This window comes from Nothoprocta perdicaria, unplaced genomic scaffold (genome assembly GCF_003342845.1).
Source record: "Nothoprocta perdicaria isolate Ctin4 unplaced genomic scaffold, notPer1 scaffold_129, whole genome shotgun sequence".
NCBI lineage: Eukaryota > Metazoa > Chordata > Aves > Tinamiformes > Tinamidae > Nothoprocta > Nothoprocta perdicaria.
In genome coordinates, this window is record NW_020454416.1 from 1,420,722 (window position 1) to 1,442,120 (window position 21,399).

Here is a 21,399-nt window from a genome sequence, read left to right on the forward strand (position 1 = left end):
ATTTTTAGTCATCTTTGTTTTGTATATTCTTTGTTCTTTCAAAGCCGATGAGATCAGAAGCCTTGAGAACAACTATAATTTAGCTGTGATATTTGAGTGACGTTTGGGTCTCTTCAAATCCTTTGTTCCCATATATTGCACAATACTTCAAGTAGCAGTAAAAAAAAATACCCTGTATGTCACAGCTTGCTCTTTATAAGATCCAAGATGAAGTAACAACAGGTAATGATTCATGAACTGCTAGTAGTTTGTTTTGACAAGTTTCTTAAATGCATCAGCTCACACACATAATATTGAGTCCGTACTGTACTGTGAACTGAATCAGCAGAAGAGTCCATAAAATAGCAAAAGGAAAAAATGTGAAGAACTGTTATTTACCTCCGCTTAAATATTATGTCGTAGTTCATAATGGTTCACTAAATTGACAAGTTTAGCGACGTGTTTGGGAGACAGCAGCTTTTATATTTAACAAGCCAGTTACTCAGAAGTCAAGTAACCCTGAAGCAGTTGCAGAATATGGTGTGCTAAGGTACTACAACAAAGGTAACAACAAAGCTGCAGGTGGATTTCAGTAGAGAGGTGAAAGGCTCATATACGTGAAGGTGCATTTTACAGGAAGCACATGAAATAACCATAAAAACCCAGGAGGATACCTTCACTCTCCATTGCTTGAGAATATCCAAAACAGTGCTGAAAGATGTCCTGCATCACTGATGGTCAGGTACCCTTAGAGCCATCTTGGGCTCCAGGATGTTTTTTTCATAATCACTTGCCTTCTGTCCCCCCTGCTCCTTCACTGCTGCCTTGCTTTAGTGCTTATTTTCCCCAAGTCTGGCACATAAAGCAGTGACTTTCTCTCTCTCTCTCTCTCTCTCTCTCTTTCTCTCTCTCTCTCTCTCTCTCTCTCTCTCTCACTCACACATACATACATACACACGTTGGAAAGGGAAACAGAAGTGGTTGCTGAGTGTATATATAGGTCCTAGACTGGTTTTAAAACCACACTTAAGAAAGGAAGGGAAGAGCAATCAATCAAAAGTATAATGGCCAAAGGGAAAGTCGGTAGAACAAGGGCTGCCCTTTCCAGGAGTGGGGAGAGAGCCTCTTGGCCTGTCAGGCATGTGATGGACATTAGCAACAGGAATTGCAGACAGTACCCTAAAGAAAGAATCCTTTGTTAAAGAGAGGGTTGAAATGTATCATTTTAACGAAAATAACTACAAAAGATAAAGTGACTCAAGTAGCTTTCATGTCTTTTTTTCTATTTATGGGCCTAAAGCAAACTTCCACAACGGGTTATAAAGTAGGGACAGTTTTTCTCCCATGGTCAAGGATGTATCCTTCTTTTGTGTTCTTTGGGGAGTACCTTTAAGCATAGTTTTGCAAAGTTTCTCTATGTCTTAGGTCATGGCTTCTATCAAGAAATGTTACTAATACGTAGGACTGTTGTTCATTGTGTGCAGTTACTTTTTGCTCAAGATTGATGCTATTGAACTGTGTTATTCGTATTACTGCTTCCTCTTTCACAGGGATCAGTATCTGGGCAAGCTTCTGCAAAAGCCTTTTATTGGCAATAGTACTAATAAAAGCGTGTTGCAGTTCTTCAAGAAGAGCATTCTCACATGTTTCCTTTGCAGAAATAAGCTTATTTTATAGATCCACCAGTCTGCTTGCCAGCTCCACTGGGACAGCATGGAAGGTAGAGCAGCCTACAAGGGTATGTGGGAATTGCACTAGAATGATCTGAAAATGGCTGAGGAGAGCAGAAGCTGTTAGCTGAACTCCAGTGGAGACCTAAGTTTGAGTAACAATAATCAAGGGCTAAGCTTCTGCTCCTGAAATGCTTTGGAGTTTTCAGAAACGATCAGTGATGCTTTCCTTACTCTCAAAATGCACTGCAGCAACACACAAAATGTTTTGGCAGTTGAAGAATTGATCACAAGACGCCAGTTAGGCTCTGTGTAAGTGCAAGTTTTCACAACTTTTTCTTTTAGTGCCAAGCAAATGTAATTAAGTCTCACTCATCAGTATATGCAGATGCATGCATAGGCACATTCACATGCATGTGCAGTGGCACCTCTGGATATAAGCTGTTGTATCAGTGGGAATAAGTATGAGAATGAGTATCTCTTTATACTCATTGCTGCCTGTTGCTGCCTGTTTTTTTTTTTTTTTCCCCTTCTTCTTTGGAAGCCCACCATAATTACAATGAGGTATATTTCTACCTTACTAGATGTAATTAAAAGAGAGGATGCATTTTAGCTAAATAATTCCTAGGACATCATTATTTTATGAGTGTTGCATCCTCTAAAAAGTTACGGGTTTTGCAGTCCCTGACGCGATCACCCTATTGCTTTACTGCAGCCTTTGGATGCTTACAAATGAAAATAGGGAGAAGTCATTTTGCGAAAGGGTAGCAGTAAGTTTTGTTCAGTGCAGTTGACCAGTAGCTCTCATGTCTCACTGGCAGTGACTTTTAGTCGCTGCATTTTTTGTAATTTCCAGGAAATGGTGTGTCTAGTTTTCTGCTCAGTAAAACTGGAGTTGGCAGCATGGCTAGTGACAGTTGTAAGCTCTCTTGGGAGCCCTGTGATATATTCTCTGCTGTTTCTCTGCGTTTTTGTACGTGGTCACTAGAGTTATTTGTCCAGATCCCTTGATAGCTGATTTCTCCAAGCTCCTTACAGAACAAAAGTATTTTAATATTTGAGCACGAATGAATTGTATCTGTTCTCTCCTGGTTTTTGTGTTTATTCCTCTTCTCTCCTTGCACCTTTATTTGCTGTCACGTTTCTTTGTAAACTCTTCTCTGAGAGTGTGAGCTCTTTGGAACTGGGATTTTGCCCTTCTGTGTGTTGGACAGAGCCTGGCCCGGTTGCTTATCTGTGTGGGAGGACGTTATTGACCAGAGCTTCTGCCCATACCAAGGTTGTGAATGTGTTCGAAGGTGCACAGAGCTGAGTTATCCTTTTTGTCTCAAGTGTTTGCCTTTTCCTCTTGGATTTCACAAATGTTGTTTCACACAGCTCTAAGAAACCACAACCTCATATAGTTTAAAAAGAGGTGGATAGCAGCCAGCTTTCAAATAAACACTCTCTTCTCTTTCATTAAAAGAAAACATTATCATAATATTAAATTACAACTCAAATGGTGAAGGTATCTTTCCTTGTGTGCAAGATATTATCCTTTGAAGTCAAAGAGACCAGAGTGATTTTCACATGTGGGTGACCAAGTAGAAGAAAGGGAAAATGTAAATAAAACAGAAACATTGATTGTTTTTCACATTCTTCTCCTGGTTATAGAAACAGACGTGTTTGGATAACACATTTCTCCTTATCCATATCTTTTTCTTTCCCTGAGCTTTAACTCTCCGTATTCTCTGACATTAGTCATCTCAGATGTGTTTGCTTTTCCTATGTGCCTCTCCATACTGACCAAAAAGGCTAACATTGCTGCTGTACCTTTGCAAAACGTTCTGAGGCCAGGTTACCGCATTCAAAATCCTGTTGGTGCTCTTGTGGGGAGAGTAGGAAGCTTGCAAGTAAATCTAGCTGAGGTGAGGGAGAAGTTTCATGAAAGAGCTCAGTTTAGGCAACATGCGTGTTAGCTAAAGGAGATCTCGAACAACTAACTTCACTGATAATTGCTGCTTTTTCCTGTTAGAAAACAAGGCAAATAAAACCCAGGGTCTAACACAGCTAGTAGTGTGCAGAATGTATGGCAGTTTGTCGTGTGCAGGATTGGATGGTGGAGATGGGACTCAGGAACGTGTCCAGAGAAAGCAGCATGTGAGTCTGCCCCGTGCTACACACGGACCAACAACTATCTTTGGACTCTGGGACCACAGGGTTTCTTGTACTCTGACCCCGTAAGGCTCAGCTGGGGGGCTGCATTTGTTGCTGACCGGAGTTTACTTTGGCAGTAGCCCACAGGCTGTCTCTATCACCATGAGTTGCACTTAGCATTGTAGATGCTACAGAGAAAACAGAAATCTGCTTCTTGGGTTTGCTTTGGATTTTTTGACTCTGAAGTCTCTCTTCAAGGGGGTGCTTGGACACCTACTCTTCATGAAATTTGTATAGTTTCTATAGGTTGCTAATGGCCATGTCTTGGAAATTCTCCTGGTCACCTTTGCTCCCTGGATAACTAGTTGTCATTCTTGGTGAAGTCTTCTTGCTCTTCTGCCTTCCTGGTGTGCTACTGTTTTAACTAATTCCCAAGTCCTTTGTTTTTAGGTGCAAAGACTTATTAAGTATTGGCAGTAATAATCATGTTCTGTCCATGACTCTGAATTGGTGAGCGATGAATGGTAATGTTGCAAAAAAAATGAAATGAAATCACTTGTTATTTTTTTTCCAGATTGCTTAGAATGATACGTTTGAACAGCTATTTCAAATTATTTAACTGAAATGAGAGCTGTGAGCCACAAGTATAGTAATCAGCATTCAGTTTACAGTCTTTTGCTATTTTATTGCTTTGAGACTTCACTTCAAAGAAATATTAACTGTAGGAGCTTAGTAATAAGAGGTGTCATTTTCTGAGCAGATCTATAGCAGCCTCAGACCAAGAACAATCAGGGATATCACGGTTCTACGCAGTCTTTTACATCCTACGCCTTGCATTTACTGCCAGCTCCTCCTCTGGGTGCCTTTTTTCCAATGGATGCATTAGTGTTGTGTCAGAATAAGAGATGTGGGCTTCATTTTTACACTTCCATTCTCAAATCAGTACCATAAAATACACATGGTGCTTCTGATGCCAGGCTGCATTGTAATACTAGGAGTGAAGTAACTAGAAGCTTGTCCTGCTGCAAGAATTTTTGTGCTCTTTACAGAGGCTCTTTGTGTAACAGTGTAAAACTCAAACAACTAAGTAGTTGTGGGCATCCTTGTGTAACTTCAATTTCCACAAAATATCGAATAGGTGACACCTCTACAGTGCCTGCCAGGCACCCACATTTCTTAACTCCCCTGCTTGAGTTGCATGGGGGTTGCTTCTTTGAGAGTGACCAATTTGCACCACCTGTTTCTTTTTTGACAGATTTGTTCAGGCTCTTCCTAGTCCCTTACTCCTACATAGGCTCAGATAAACTCACGTTTTGGAACTGTCTCAAGAAGGAAGACTGGAAGTCTTATAGTAGAAGCAACAGACTAACAGGCTTCTGCAGTTTGTCTTTTATGCATGTGAATGTTACTTTTATGTGTGATGGCACAGTGCATGCGATTTTTAAGGTGAAACCGCATTGAAGCACTGTGCAGGCAGTTCCCACATGGGGCTTTGAGTATTAGGATGGAGACAGTCTGGGAGCAACCAAGTTACTTGGCACATCCTTTCAGCAGAGTTCACTAGTAGTCACGTGCTCTTCAGCAGATAGTGGTTTTAATAGGTTTTAATGAAGCTATGAGATGACATTGTTTCTGATGTGAAACTGTAGAAGGATGAAATTATCTGCTACATATGGATTAGTTTCTAATTCTTCAGTGAATCTCCCAGCAGATACGTCTCTTCATACAGAAGCTCAACACTGGGGAAACGCTGGAAGGATTCCCCGGCTAAGACTCCTGAAGAAGGAAATTAATGTTGGCCATGATGGCTCTTCCTCCTCTTTCAGGTCAAATAGGAGGGTTGAGAAGGACAACAGTAACCAATTCTTTTAACTAAAAGCTTGTTCCACATGCGTTTGACCTCAGTGTCTGTGTTCTTGCATGCAGTTGGCTGCCATGTAGTCATGTTTGCTGCTGAGCAGGGTTTGCTAGATGTCGTGTGGGAGGCTCTGTTCCCCTGCCTCTTGCAAGCTCACGTTGGAAGCAGTTGCCAGACAGAGATGTGAACTGGAGAGATGTTACCAGAGAGATGTGTAAAACTGTTTTGAGGGAGGTGCAGAATATCCCTAGGGCTGACTTTAGCTGCTAGGCAAGGGTTAACTTTTCAAAAGGAAATCCCTAGATGAGGAGCTGCTGGTAGTCATCCTTGTGTCAAAAGTAGATCAAAGAAAAAGAGGCACAGGAAGAGCTTTTTTGTGCTTGGATAGCCTCTGTGAGCAGAACAGCCCCTGAGGGATCCTTGGGGCAATGCATATGCTTAGAGCATTCCTAAGGCTCCTTTGGGTAGAACAAGGATTGAAAAGAATACAAGTAACCTCAAAGATCAAGGGAGCTCAAGGACAGCTTAAAGTCACTTTTGTCCTCTGCACTTTAGCCGCGTTGTGTAGAATTAAGCAATTGAAAATTATTCTTACTAAATTGAATTCTACAGGATCAATTTCATATTCGTTATAATAATTCAATCACAGCCTGGATCTGAAGATTATACTTCCCATTTTGCCAGCACACCAATGTTCTTTTCCTGCAAAATGGTGCATGACATAGAGGCTGAAGGTGAAGCCACAGATCTCCTGCCTTACACCATGAGATACAGAGGTACCATGAAGGTGGGAGTTGAACATATCCATAAAGGACAGCTGTCTGGCCATTAGATCTCCCATTTCTCCTTAGCATAACTTCATTTCTAACTCTCTTCATGTTCATGAGATTATTTTTTTGGCATCCTAACCTGTAAGTTTGTTGAAAACTAGAGATTGTGTCTCATGAGAAATGGTGGTTTTTGGAAATCTTGCTTCATTCCTAATAATGATGCAGAGTCTAAATCATAACATTTTTCATAAACCAAATTATTCCAAATTTATGCTTAGACTTGATCAAATTAGTCATTCAATATGGCAAAAAAAAGGTGTTTTGATAATATTCAGATATTTTAATTCAGCTAAATATTATACTGTTTTACTGCATTATGTTACAGATTTGAACTCAGAGCAGACTATTGAATAAAGAAGAGATATTTCAACCTCAGGAAAATAAAATGCTGTAACAGTTTCCATATGAATATTTGGAAGATACTGATATTTTCCATTAAGTAATATTATTAGAATTTGCATGTGAAAAGCATGCCATCAGAAAATAGCATTCACCAGTTTTTACAGTCATCAGTAGAGAGTGAAGGTACTTGAAAGTCTCTTTCAGAGTGTCATTCCCATCTTCTTTCTAACCCTGTCTGTTTCTACAGGCTTTATATCTTCTTTCGCCTTCCCTAGTGGTTAATTATGCCTCTCACATCTATAACTGAATTCACACATACACGTTTCCTTTTAAGCTGAGATTGAAAATCCTTCTAATTAGTGTTGTTCTGAAGGAACACAGCAATGAGATTTTTTCCTTTAAATCTATGCACAACAATTTTAAAGCACAGTTCCCTTGTAAAACAAAATGTATGTTCCTCATGTATTCCTCTAGGTTCTTCTTTGGAGCTGATTAAAAACATCTATTAGAGTTGGACATGTTCCTTTAACTTTATCCAGCTCAGAGTCATACATCTAGTTTAACCTGGTCACTCAAGTTAAGCTCCCTTTGTGGTGAATGGAGACCAATTCATTGGCAGTTTGTTTTAAAACAGATATCTTAGCATGCGATTTCACATCCAGTGACTAACCTGACTTGAAAGATTTGCATCTTCTTTTTCCCTGCAGATTGTCATCCTTCTGGTTTTGTCAATACAACTCTGTGTGGCCAGATTGTAGAGATTGGTGAAATATTCCAAAATAAATAACCCCAAGGGAAGTTGTATCCCATGAGTGACAGCACACTGCTGGGAATGGAAGCTGGTGATAACCTCTGAAACTGGCTTTTGCCTTTCAAGAAAATGCCCCATGGTCCAACCTGGAGCAGGCAGCCTGAGCCGTCCCTGCAGTGCCCTTCCCTTGCCCTGCAGTACTGAGGGCAACCAGGCAGCCGACCTAAGGTGGATAAGGAGGGTGAGAAAAATCGTGCTCTTGCAGTTTCCTGTACTTCCAGCAAAGGATGAGAATTCTTGGATTTGATTCCTACCACTGACACTAGTTTAGTATATTTGACAGAAAGATGTGGAGCTAGGTTGAACTGTTCTTCTGACCAGTGCAGTTGCAGCTCATGTGCTGAAGCCAAAGGTTGTGTTCATGTTTGAGTCCGATTAGAAATGCAGTAGCTCCATGTTCTCAGTTCTCATCCTCAGTCTCTCAGTTCTAAAAATATGAATTGTTAATAATTCTTTTTCACAGATGTACACAGCTGGGAGGTGCATTTCAGTCTGGTAAGTCAGCTGTGTGCCTCACCTTTCTATTGTATCATACATGCACCTTCTTGGGGAAACAGAGTGATGGGGTGTCATTCAGCACCATCTTGCCATTGGAGATGAATTGCATTGAATTGCAAAGATGAATTCAGCGGGTCTCATCATGCTCTCATGTAGCAAAGCCAAGCAGTAACAACACAAAACTTTCAGGCATAGTCTTGTAGTGTTTCAGAATGTCTAAAACTTCCTTATCACGATCTCGCTCGCTCCATGGGCAGTACTGCAAAATAGTTCAAGCCTTCCTTTCTCTGTGTACATGTTTTCCTGGTTCTGGCTGTGGGCTTCTGTAAAAGGCAAAGTGCTCACACCTTCCTGTCGTATCAGGGTCAGGGATAGCAACCCAAGGTGAATGCGGGTTATTTCCTAGCTAAGTTAAAGCTGTTGTTTGATTATTCAGTAGAGCTCTGTTTAAAGTAGCCAAGGGAAATGAGCTACCTGCAAGGATGCTCATCCTGATCAAAGTGTTTGACTGTAAAGGGGTTTCTGCCTGTCAAGTGATAGGCTATATCGGCTCTTGGAAACGAGCAGTGAATTCCAAACCTGACCTGGACAATCAGTGTCTTTTCCCCCTCGTTTAAGAACATGGGCACAGAGTTGTTTAGCTTTCAAGTTTACTCTGCTTTGGAAAAGAACAGGGCTGAAGTAAATGAGCATTCACAAAGATAATATAGAAGGTCGAGCAATGCATGAAACTCCTTTAAAACAGAGTTGCTTAAGACTTACTGTCCGAGAACAAACTCACAGTGCAAGCAGATAAAATTTCTCTGAGTTCACTGGCTGATCATGAATTACTTGTCAAAGCTGAGAAACTCTGGGATATGCACTTGGAGTCATGAATCTCACTGCAAGTACCTCTCCATATTTTTATGAATTTAGGACCTGTGGAAAAATTACTGAAGGCAAGTAAATACACTAGATAAAAGCTGTTAATGACTATACGACAAACTGCAAGTGAGGAGGGACAATGCTTTACAGCTGGGTAAAGATTTTTACTTAAATTGCTTTGCAGTTATTTTTTGGCCAAAAATACAGCTTTGGGTAATCATTTAAAATAGCTTACTGAATTTACTAGAGGTTTTTTTTCATTTGATTTTGCCATTTTCAGAGTGAGCTTTATATATTTCTCATGGCAAAATTTTGCTTAAAGGCTTTTATTTTGGAAAAATAAAAAACATTTTAAGATTTGAGAAGGGAATAACATACTTTAAAGATTCAACTTTTTTTGGAGTACATGGAGGAGAAAGAGAAGAGAAGGTAGCAGATTTTAGAGTTCAGGATTTGGAATTCTCTCTCCAATATGCAGCAAACGTATCCTTTTTCACATACTGTTGCTCCAGGTATGGTCAAATTTCAAATGGAAAACTGTAACTTAGAGGAATTAAATTCTACCAATGTAGTGATTGCCAGTGAAGCTCTTGTCTGTATGTGCAAATCTTTTTTCCTTGAGAAATAACACTGGTACCATCCAGGTGAGCAGTCAGTACTTGAATACAGCTAACAGAAGCAGAAAGTTTGTTGGCCATTACAGCAGCTTTAAGAAGAAAGAGAAGATGAAAAATAACAAAGCAGAATGGAGTTCCCCTGTACCATATATCCCAAAGGTCCTTTTAAAGCCTTTGGTCACTTGTGTAGCATACAGATGCTTCTTGGCAGCCTTAGTGGAGGTGAGACAGTGTAAAGCCTAGCCCTTATTATCTATGAGTAATAAGCAGCTAGTGTTACAAAAATAGGTGTATGAGTAATGAGCAGCTGGGCTATAAAAAGAGAAATCTTTCTAAGTTAATGTGACAGTATGTGCATGCGTGAGTATGTGCGTGTACACACTACACAATGAGTAGATGAGGAGTTCTCAGGAGATGGCATAATTTTGAATTTCAAGAAGAGTTTTTGGCATGCTGTTTCTCAGCTGTAATTAAAATAGTCATTCAGATCTATTTTAGTAGATGAATATGTACACTGAAAACTGAGTAAGAAATCACAATTAGCAAGATACTGCTCCAGGATATGCCAAGTAGGGGAAGAGGTGGAGGACCCAAGAAATCCATATTGGATCTTATCTAAGTGAGTTTTGAAAGAAATGTTTAGATGGCATGGGCAAAATATACAAAATATTTTTCTGACTGAGATCTATCTAATAGCAGTAGCATAATGGCAGCAACCTGAAATATATTGTATTTTCTGTCTAACTTAGAGGCTTTTTTTTTTTAAGTAGTTTTATTAGAAACAACAATGTTGTGGCTTGGGAGGATGGGCACACCACCCTACGGAGCACTGAAGAGGCTGAAGAATGGCTGGACAATATGATTCAGGAAACCTCATCGTTCAGGGAAGGAGTTGGCTATGGAGTGACTGAATAGAGAAGGAGAGGAAATGAGAGACAAAGCAACATTTAATGTAACCAGGGGCAGCCAGGAAGCAGGCGTGCTGTGAGCAGCAGGGAGCCAGGACTCCAGGAATTTGGTACAGCTGTAAATGTCTGGTCATTCTGTACATCATGGAGACTGCGGCTGATCTCTGACAACCCAAGGGGCTATTAGAACAGGGAGTTGCACGATAACGTGTTCTAAAAAGCTCTTCAGCCTGGTCCATCTACTGCGCTCAGATGAAAATACTTGTCAGCAACAGGCAGGTGAACATAGAGGCGGTGTTGTGTCTTTGGTGGCTGCGATATAAGATCAGATTGCAACAACTGAATGGGTTTCTGAAGTAAATCATCAAGCAGCTATGAAGGATACTCTGTATTAGAGGAGTGCTTTAATTTTCTATTGCCAGCAGGAGGAGATTGGTTAGTAAGTGGAAATGGAATTTCTGAACTTAAATGGTGATAAAGGGAGTGGTTCTGAGACAAGGTGGAAGTATTCCTGTGGTGGGTATCTTAGAATCTCTAGTCATAATTTTGTAAATCAACAGAAAGGGATCTGGAAGGTAAGAAAAAGACGCTTCATCTTTCCCCAGCCATTGGAGCAAATGATCTTGAAAGCCAAAGGTTCAGTTTATATGTGAAGTTTATGTTTGTGTGCTTGCTGATGACTACTAGAGACTGTTAAATCCAGTTAGAGATCTGGAGAAGTACTCGCTAGCATATTCTCTGTAAGAGTAGAAAAAAATCTTAAGAGCTTTTTAAGGGAAGCCTTCCATCTAATGGACACATTGCAGGGACACACATCTTTGGGACAGTTGAATGCATGCCAGTGTCTGAATGCAAAACATCATATTGCACATGAAGCTATTGCATTAGACCTATTCAGAGTAGCTAAGTAAGAACTGGGCTAAGAACTAACTCAGAACTAAAACCAGCTGTTACCAAGTAGAAGTTATTGTGGTATGAATGGACTTTTATTGATTTAGAGGTGTATGTGGAAATGGGTAGAAAGCCACAAAGCCATAGGTCAAAGAGGTGAATGTCCCGGGGTGTGTGTATTTATATACATTTGTATGTAAAGAACAACTAAGAGAGAGGAAGTAGTTCTAAAAAGTGAGAAATATTTTTGACAAATAGAAAAAATAAAAGGAAGTTGCTTGTAGTAAATCAAGTTAGAAACTAGAAAGAGTAGTGATAAATAGAGAAAGTAAAAGAGAATAGGAAGAAGCCTGTGAGCAGCAGTTAAGAAGTCCAAGGAAGTTTTTCAAGTGCATTAATATCAGATACATTTTAGCTGTGATATTAATCTGTGATAAGGTATGTGGTAGGATCACAGGGTGGTTGAGGTTGGAAGGGACCTCTAGAGATCTAGTCCAACCCCGCTGCTCCAGCAGGGACACCCAGAGCACAGGGCACAGGGCGGCATCCAGGCACATTTTGAAGATGTCCAGAGAAAGAGACGCCACAACCTCCCTGGGCAGCCTGTGCCAGGGCTCTGTCACCCTCACAGTAAAGAAGTTCCTCCTCACGTGGAGAGGAACTGCCTGTGTTGCAACTTACACCCATTGCCCCTTGTCCTGTCACTGGCCACCACTAAGAAGAGTTTGGCCCCTTCCTCCCTACATACACTCTTGGGTATTTCTACATATTAATCAGATCCCCCCTCAACCTTCTCTTCTCCAGACTAAACAGGCCAAGCTAACTTAGTCTTTCCTCGTAATAGATCCTCAATAATAGATCTACACAGGAGTAGTGTTCAATAGATATTTCTCTTATAGGTTAAAAAAAAAAAAAAAAAAAAAACAGAAAAATGTGTTGCTGTCACATCATGATGCTGCATTTTTTTCCATAACAACACAAAGATGTTATGAAAAAAAGCAGTTATAAAGATGTCCGATTTGAAAATCATCTGGTCAAGACAGCTTATGTCCAAGAGATTAAAAAAATAGTTAAGGAGCTTTAAAAGAAATTAATGTTGAATTTTTCAGTGATTGTGGGGATACTGAAGAAGTTCTGGAGAACTGGAAGAAATTTAATGTTGCATTAGTATTTAGAAAGAGTAAATGGAATACTCTGAATGACTGTGTTTAATTGCCTATCCTGACATACCCTCTGCTTAAATTGAATAAGACAGCTTGGGTAATTAGTGCTACCTTTTTGTTAGTCAGAGAAAAATAGCAAAATACTTGATATGGGATCAAGGAACTAGAAAAAGGATCGTAATTGTATGTCAGTCAGCAAGACTTATTTGAAAATAGTTCTTATTGCAGAATAATTTTTAAAATGATTTTTTTCAAATTTGAAAAAAGTTGTGGTGTGGATGTAGAGCATTTAGACACCAAGCATATACTTAAACTGGTAAAACATGATGTCTTAATGCTGGGCTGGTACAAATCAATATGTCACATCTAGGTTCAAAATATAAGTACAAATAAGAATTGTTGTCGATTGGTTCTGCTTGTGGATTCCTGCAAGGGTCAATTCTGGGCTATGCACTACTTAACAGTTTTAGAAGTGAGTCAGAAGACAACATAAAAATTTTACTGATGATTTGCCAGTAACTTAAAGACTGGGATGGGAAAACAAAGCAGAATCCCACTCAGTGATACAGTAAAATTATTATCTCAATTGGAAAGAATGGACAGTGTAGATAAGGAGGGTGGGGTATCTGTTCTAGAAGGACATATTTCAAGGAAACACTCGATGTCATCGTGGATGATCTATAAGAATCATGTAAGTGGATGAGCTATAAGAATGTATTTTGCCTAAAATGACTGATGTGTTTGTAGCACAGCTAAGCAGGGAGCTCTGAAGAAGGAAAACATGACCATTCTACATAGCAGGACATTAACCTGTTCTTATCTCTGCCTTTCAGCAAGAATCCTCAAAGCTGGAGATCAAAGAAGATCCTGAATTACATTGCTTTACATAGTAAACTTTGCCAAAACTGCACTTTGTCATTTTGCTTCCTGTTTTGATAATTATCTGCAAAGTATTTGTAGAGAATACAGAAAGAGTGATAGAATAAGCAAAGGACGTAAGGACCAAAAAATAAGCAAAGACAGAAAGAGTGATAGAATAAGCAAAGGACGTAAGGACCAAAAAATAAGCAAAGAATGAAGAGTTTAAGAGCAAGCAGGAATTGACAGTTTTAGTGACAGTGACATTAGCAGGGTGAAAGGTTAATAGTGTTAAGCTGTAGAGGAACTCATGAAGGACAGAAATTATTTATGGACCTGAAAGTGGTAGGCTCAGAAGTAGCTGTAAAACACTAGGCTGGGTAGTAGACAAGACTAGGCTGGGTATCCCTTTGTATTCTGACTTTCTGACATTCAGATCTATTAGTCTATGTGTTATCTTCTGAGAGAAACAGTGAAAACTATTGAAATAGTATTTTGATAGTAATTGAGACAAAATAACAGAACATACTCTGAAAGAAATTCCGGCTTTGGCAGGAACATGGCTCAGCTGATCCAGAACTGATTTTCCATCATGAGTTCTATAAGGATTTTCTTTTCGTCTACAAAGAAACATCAGAATTCAAGAAAAATTTCAGCCCAGCAGGTGTTTGAATGTGTTGTTTTTTCCCTCGTAAGATAGTGAAATAAATGGAATTACCTTCTGAGTGCTGGAGGCTTCTGGGTTTGCTGTGTGTTTTTTACAAAGAAAGCGATTGATTTGTGCGGCCGCTGTGACAGTTGAATATTGTTATATTGACTATGTTTCTTCCTGATTCTTTTATGTTTCTTAATGACAGGCTTAACTTACCACAGTTTATTCTCTTTCCATCTTACATTTCATTTCACTTAAATTGTTGCATTTTACTGGTTAAGACAGAGGGCATGGGCAGTGAATAAGAGATGGTCTTTATTATTTATGTAATGTTGAAATTCGTGTTGTGTAAGAATTATGTTAAGGGGGGAAGAAAACGTATGATCTGGAGTTATTAGAAACACTTCTGAAATTCCTAGTTTTTAGGGAAAGTAAGGTACATAATGTGTTAATGACTTTATGGAGTAGATTTCAGCTCAACCAGAGAGGTTGAATGGGTGAAAGAAGAAAGGAATTGATAGATAAATGTAAGAGTTCAGACTGAAGTGTCAAAATCTTCTATACACAAAAACTTCTATTCTGCATATGGATTCATAATCCTTTAAGCCCTCTTCTGCTCAGGAATAGCCATCTTTGCTCTCAGAAAGTAAATAAATGGACAAGTATTTCCATGGGAGATTATAAAAGAATTCCTTGCCTATCACTGGATCTAGGCCCTGCTCTTCTATCCAGGCAGGTTTCAGCTCTTGGTTACTTCAGCTGCAGGGACTGTCTTCTCTTCCTCTAAAAAGCTCAGTAAGAGGCATCTTCCCAGAGCTGGTGAACAGGGTTGTTACCAGGGTTGTTTGACTGAGCCCTTTTGGATTTTGCCAGCATTGAATGGGATGTTGCAGAGTGTCAGCATAGTGGATAATGTAATTAGCAGACCAGGTTTTATGCAGAGCTCTTCTTGTCAAAGCAGTACCTATGTTTTAATGTATCTGAATACTAGACCTGCAAACTTTATAGTGACTTATTTTAACTTTTGAACCTTGATCATCACAGCCATCTCTAAGATTGATTGGATTTCTGTCATTTATTGCTGAAGCAATAAATCTGTCTCATGTACTGTTAGCTTGTACTCTTAATGGTCTGCCACTGGAAGTTGTGTTTGCTAACAAGAAAGAGGAGGAAGATGCAAAGATGTATATGTAAGTGAGAGTGGAGTTCAGGTAAATGAAATATTGTTAAGAAGAATATCTAGCAGATTTTCTGCTGTGACTGTACTATAGATTGTAGGTCCCATGATACTCAAGCTAATTTCAAAATATGCAAGCAGCCTGGAACATATGAGTAGCTGAGTGGGTGGAACAGACTCGAGAGAAAGCCCTGAGGGAAGTAAATCCTGAAGCTGCCTAGCGCTTAGCAAAGCTTGGGAGATGCCGAAGTGAGCAACGCCTCAAAAGAGGCAGAACGTGAGCTAGGAGGGGCAGGCACAAGTTGCCAGGAGATCGTGTTCTCTTTGCACGGCAGGTTTTTAATTTGGCAAAATAGATTCAGTTGCAATATGCGACAGTTTTCTGACAGTTCTGTGAAATGGGTCCTCTGTAACCTTTTTGTACAGCAAACCTTGACAAATTCGAGCATCTAAGCATCAAATGAGAATTCACGTTATTTTAGAGAATTTCTTCCTGTTATTGAATCTACCTTCCTTAATAGACCCGTCTCAGTGTAACCCCTTCCATACAGCACAGCATCAGTTTTGCCAGCAATCAAAAGAATTTTCAGTCTTTGCATATCTTAAACATAGAGCTCTCCCATAGACATTCCAGGTGTAGCATCAGTACAGTGTGTATCTCCTGCAGGTTGATAGCTGTTTTGGTCTAAAGTCACCCTGTCCTTGGTACCTCATGCAAACCGAAGGCTGCATTAGTCCTGTGGAAAGGATGAAAGAGCAGAGCTTTCTCGTAGCAAGAAGAGCAGAGCTTTCTCGTATTTTGTTCACCATGTGATGCACGTTTTCATGAACATTAAAATGCAAATGGTTGTAGTAGTCTGCAAGTGTAGTCATAAATTTGAGAAAGCTGAACATATGTTGGAAAGTTTTGGTTTTGTCTGTTTCCAAACCTTCTGTGTGTTTTCATAATACCACTTCAAATTGGTTCTGTTGAGAATATCTTATCTCTGATCAATGACATGTACACACATTCCCGGACTCAACCACAATTGAACCATAATTCATGTGGTTCAATCTCCTCTGATATGTCTTGTTTTTATAAGGCTAGATTCGTAATTCACACAACTGAGGTTTGAAAGCATCTGGTTCTGAATCTCTTTTTAAACAGTTTCTGAAAAAAAGTATTTTTTTCTGGTCAACAGAATCTGCTTATGATTCTAGAAAACAAAAGACGAGCAAGAGCTTGAATACTGATGACTGCACACTCTTGGGGGATTTACCTATTTTTGTATGCACAAAGCAAAATAAAAAAATGCTCTTGTTGGTATGAAGTGTTCCAAAGACAAATCAAAGTACTGAATATTTAACTGCCAGAAATACCACAGTGAATAATACTTTTTGTAAATTTGTTTTGCTTTGAATAACAAGTAAATCTTAGGATGTGAGCCATAAAAGAGCATTTGTGACTTTGGAAGAAACTGAGTTAGACCATCTCTTCCTTTTGCATGCATTGGGCTCCAAAGCTGCATTTTTCTCCTACACATATTTCTAGAGCAAAAGGTGTGGTGTTGACAGGCAGTTATGTGCCTACGGTTTAGAGGAACCATCGCTCTATTGCACAGCTGTAATATACAGAGTCTCTTTATGGGTTATATGGTGATAAAAAATGGGAGTGAAAAAAGCATGGTGAAGTTCATATTAGTAAGTAAAACATTTTGTTGTAGTCACTAGTTTCTGGTAGGCCTATTTTGAAGCACCCTTGGGAGAATGGTGTAATGAGGCAGTTGTAATATAACATGAAATTTACTGAAAACATGTTAATATTTAACAACATACGAGCAGAGATTTCTACAGAAACATGAAAATTCCCGTGTGTTTCTTTTTTTGTTGTTACAGTTGTCTCCTGCTTTGCATCACATAAAGAAAATTCTGCTGCGCCAGATACACCTCATGACCTCTCTGAGATAAGAAATGACTTGATGTCGTCAGATCAACCTTCCAGATCAGGTATCACCAATACTCTTCCTACTGCTAATATCAGCACAGTGAAAACAAAACAGATTGGGGCATAGAGAGTTCCTGAAGCAAAATCTGATTAATGGGGTTGCTTTCCAGCAATATAAGCTGCTGAAGTTATTTGCAAATGTAAATGGAATTTTCTCTTTTTAGGCATTGTAAAAGCCCAATGAACTGGACCAAATCCTTGCAAGATAAGAAGGATCTTACTGTAGTGCCAGAATATTATTGAAAATAAAACCCAACTTTATAAAGGCCTAAGATAAATGAGTCAGTTGCCATTCATCATTTTGGTGTGGAAACGCAGGGCATGAAGCAGCCCCTGACACTTGGTGGACGATGGGGCCGTGCATGCTGGAAAAGGCAGAGCCTTTCAGCACGGGAGGCAGCAAGCTGACCTAGCCTTGCCAGGCCAAAATTGCCCACAGCTGCGTCTTGCAGGTAGCATCCAGTTCTTTAAAATGTGAACTTCCCTTCTGACTTGACCTGCAAATGTTCCTTGGATTTTTTCCATCTAAGCTTCTTTAGAGCATTTTTATAACATCTGGAGGTATCTCCTTTGATTGGAGTGGTAGAGGGAAATGTGACTTCTGTCATATTTTGACTTTCAGGGACTTCCCATTAAAGTTACGCAGATTCACTTGTGCTAAGCAAAGCTGGATATGAGGCATCTGATAGCTAAATGTGCACAGCAGTATTAGAGCTTGCAACTTTCAGTGTTCTGTTACATTATGACCATGAATGTGCTCTGCTCTTCTTGTTCATTTACCCTAAACGGCGACTTGATGGATGTTTCCTTCACAACGCAATGCACCCCCTTGCCGGAAAGCTCTGAGGCTTTGCTTTTTCGCAGCAGATGCCAGCAGCTTCCCTGGTGTTTTAGACTCTTCTTTGAGCCATTCAGATCCCCTCTGGCCCTGGGCTGCAGCAGCCTGGGGAGTACAGGAGCTAGGTGCTTTTGAAGGAGAACAGCGTGACCACTTATCTGGGCTGGGTAACAAAGCAGCACAGTGTGTCGTGCCTTGTGGTGCAAGGCACATTCCAAGGATTAAGTCTGCATTGCTACATTTTTTTCCTACAGCAAGTGAAGGTGTTAGTAAGACTTAGGAAATAACTTTGTCATAAATATTAGCTTCAGGTAAAGCTCTTTTTAAAAAGGACTTTTTTCCTTCTCAAACTCTCACTTTGCTTTCTTAGACTGTCATACTACCATGTGAGTAATTCTTTCCTGGGTTTTATGACCTAATAAATTTTACCCAATACAAATATTATTGAAAGAAAGTCTATGGGTACTGAGTTATCAAACTTTAAAGAATTGAAAGCAGCACAACAGGTCTATTTTAAGTCTTTGCTTTTCTGCTCTGTCTCATATCATCGTGGAGTTTTCGAGCTGCTATTGAGAGCTGTTTCACTGGATGGTCAAAGCACAGGCAGAAGCTGCGCACAGACGTCTTGCGCCTGGCCCCGCTGCGCGGGGGGAATTGCTCCTGTCCTCGTGCCCACGGCCTGCTGGAAGCTGCCGTTATCCTAGTCCCCCTTTGTCAGTGCTGCTGCTTGCGGTGTCTCTTTGGGAATGGAGACCTGAAGGGTTCATAGACCCTCGCTAACCGTATCAGTTTGAAGAGACAGTCTGGGAAGAAAACTAAGGTGGTGATGGCTCTGAGAGAGGCAACAACCTCCATCTCAAGCAGGCCATGCTGCATGGCTGCAGTTGGAGGAGGACGTGAGTTGAGGCCCGAGTTGCAGCCTGTCCCAAAACGCAGTGCTGTGCAAGCCCACATGTCCTGTGTTTCTCTTACCTCTGCACACTGAATGATACGTATATATATTTTTTAAATGTAGTTGCAATTAACTTCAAAAACTAGGACAACTTATCTACAGCACTGGAAAGGCATGTTTTTCCCTTTGACTGAAAGGGAACTTCCATTACATTTTTCAGTGGAATATTAGCCCAAGTATGGCCAATCTCCTGGAGGTTTTTATGCTTTGAATTTTGCCCTACCTCTGTTGCCTGTGCAGCCACCTGCCCTGGCTGTGTATCACTGATCTTAATTCTATTCCTTAGACCTGTGCCCTACCAAAGGGAAAACACTGAGCTGATTCAAGTTAGCAAGGTCTGAATATCCTGTGAATGTCAGGATCACAAATAGGAATGTTTAGTCTCTTACTATTCCTGCCTGTGGCCTGAGGGTCCTCCAGTTATTACTGTGATATTATTATTACTACTGAAAATAAATATCACACAAATTAATATCAGTCTACCATATGTATTCAGCCCTATTCTATGTGGGAGAGCTTTGTGAAGGTAATATCCCTTCAGGGAGCTAATATTAGATTGATGAGAGAACAGTGAATTACTTTTTGTCTGGTTCATAATACACTGATTATAAAAAATTCTGGCCAGGATGATCTGCTGTTCTCTGTGCTGTGAATGGACTCTGGAGTTAGTTAGCAGGACATTCTTGTCTACTCTAAAAGCTACTAAAAAAATAAATAAAGCTTGCCTGGCTTGGTTGTTCTGCTCGAGACCCTTTTGAGCTCTTCCTATTACTGAGAGAGAGTTAACTTCAGACTTCTCCTTCTTCCTCTCTGCTAAAATGCTAAATCCATACAGTTTCAGTATGAATGCCGCTGCACTGGGAGTAACTCGGGATTTTATGTACATGTGGGCCAGATCTTCTACTAATGTAAATTCATGTAGCACTGGTGGGAGGATGCTGATTTGCACCTGCTGAGATTTTACAGAGTTATTTTTCTTTCTAAACATTTCTTCAACAGCCTGATTGAGACTCTCTGTTATTGTACAAGACTTTTTTTTTTAAACTCTTCCATTTTTGGAAAAATTGGCCCTATACACCGTAAATCCCATCATTCATGTCCCAGTCTGACCCTAATCTTTGACCTGCACAAGGCAGCACCCATTGAAACATTTGGTTTCTCGTAACAGACACCTCATGCATCCTCGGCTCAAGCTGCTCCTGGGTGATGTCTGCAGATGGTTTTGGAAGACCAGACTGGGTGTTATCTTCAGCTGCTGTCCTGATGTCTCAGGAGGGGCAGCAGCTGCTTCTGGAGAACAGCTCCTCTAGCGGAGACGTGGAAGGTAGGCGAGTTATGGTTCCCTCCCTGGAAAGGACATCTGCTTTCTCCCAGCCTCTGCAATAGCCCTTTGGGGAAGGGAGTGGCAACAAGAGTCTGTGGTGTGTCAGTGACAACACTGACACAGGCTGCTTCTGGTACAGGACCCATCCATGCAGTGTCTGTGCCCAGGAGAATCAATCACTAAGAACCTGTGTTGGGTGTGTTATGCACCACACAGACAGCCAGAACCTTATGCTTTTGTATCTATTTTAGCATATGGTACTTTTTCCTGCAGAGACTGGGTATTTTTTTAGGAATCTCAATGTGTTACAAGAGAGGGCTGGTCCCTTACGCCCTCAAGTTTGCAGTCTGACTTGCAATCTTTGGCATTTGTTTTGCTGGATGTGCCTTCACTCTGGTTTTTGTTTGTTTATTTGTTTTTCTCCTTATTCCTTCCATCACTCAACACTTATCACTTCAGATTTCCTTCATTTTTATTTTATTCTTTTTTAAATTCTTTCTGTTATTTTTACTTTTTCTGCATGTTCCTCTCTTTTCGATTTCTTTCTTCAACCCAATCCTAACCATTTTCCTATATTCCTTTTATAATCTTTCTTCCATCCACACTGGCTGTGTCTCTATTTATTATTTTCTTTCTCTCACAGGGGACATTTTCCTCTTAAACACCAGTAGGCTCCCAGACAGATGTGAGTTCAGCCTACATAGCCCTGTCCTGCCTGGGAGCTTGGACTCTTGCTTGCTGGAATTGGCCATATATTCACAGGATGCTGTTCATGTCCTCCAGAGGTTCACAGTTCAAGTCAGATATGTGGAAACAAACAGAACTACAATAATTCCTCTAAGAGCTGGCCATGAGGATGATTATGGGTAAGACAATCAATTTGCACATGTTTAGTTCAAACTGCAGGGTACTGTTTATCCATATTTTCTCCTTTCTTGAGATCATTGCTTCTATTACACCAGAAAAAAAGAAGGTAGGACTATCAGAACTGAATTCCCTAACAGGAGGTCTATAGCAGGGTTGGATTTTGTGTGTCCCCTTCACAAA

At 40.2% G+C, this 21,399-nt stretch overlaps 1 protein-coding gene across 1 annotated transcript in view; it reads left to right on the forward strand.

Annotated features, from left to right (window-relative positions):
* The first annotated feature begins 21,192 nt into the window (after positions 1 to 21,192).
* The window catches only part of LTK (leukocyte receptor tyrosine kinase), a 39,997-nt gene continuing 39,790 nt past the window's right edge, over positions 21,193 to 21,399 (forward strand). Inside the window, exon 1 of the mRNA XM_026033455.1 lies at positions 21,193 to 21,218. The gene's annotated coding sequence lies outside the window, so the exon portion shown is untranslated. The remainder of the gene's footprint in view (positions 21,219 to 21,399) is intronic.